Source organism: Chroicocephalus ridibundus, chromosome 1, assembly GCF_963924245.1.
Source record: "Chroicocephalus ridibundus chromosome 1, bChrRid1.1, whole genome shotgun sequence".
NCBI lineage: Eukaryota > Metazoa > Chordata > Aves > Charadriiformes > Laridae > Chroicocephalus > Chroicocephalus ridibundus.
Window position 1 is genome coordinate 121,036,069 of NC_086284.1, and position 700 is coordinate 121,036,768.

Here is a 700-nt window from a genome sequence, read left to right on the forward strand (position 1 = left end):
GTGGTCTACAGCTCAGAATACTTTCTTTTAAACCCACCATTTTTTTAGTTACTGTCGGTTATTTGAGTCAAGCCCATCCAAAGGGCAGTGAGCACTGAAATTGCAGCCGACCCTTCCGGATGAGGATGGCAGTTAGGTAAGCAGAGACTATCTTGACCTGATGCAAGAGCACAGAATAGACTCACTATCACAAGGGCTTCTGTGCTGTAGAGCCAGAACTTCTTCCATAACACACAGTCTTAGAATCATAGAATGGCTGGGATTAGAAGAAACCTTAAAGATCATCTAGTTCCAACCCCCCAACTGTTGTTCCTCTCCATGTAAATCTTTAGTAAAAGGTGAAAGATTTATACGATCTGAAAAGAACCCAGAGAAACCAGTCTTCAACATCATATTGCTTTTTACAGAAGAAGAGGGTTTGAAGACAATACCTAAATTATTTCCAAATTTAAAAAAGGTATTTAAAATGGATTTTTCTTGCATTATCCTATTCTATCACATTACCCACGAGATCATCACAACTGGAAGTGCAACTTCCTGAAGTACACAGAGCCTAAAGGATGCATTCTAAAACATTATAGATAGGTACACTAAGGAAGGGATGGGGCAGGCGTTATTCCTAAATGCTACTCCACTGGTACGCAAAGGCTTCTTTACATTGTGTCACAGTAAAGCAACCTGGAAGTGACTCAGGTTTGTA

The 700-nt window shown here is 40.1% G+C and overlaps 1 non-coding gene across 1 annotated transcript; it reads right to left on the reverse strand.

Moving 5' to 3' along the window:
* Positions 1-257: 257 nt before the first annotated feature.
* Positions 258-376, reverse strand: LOC134510509 (U5 spliceosomal RNA). The gene has a single exon (XR_010069647.1). It is a non-coding gene; the product is annotated as a U5 spliceosomal RNA (small nuclear RNA).
* Between the last annotated feature and the right edge of the window lie 324 nt (positions 377-700).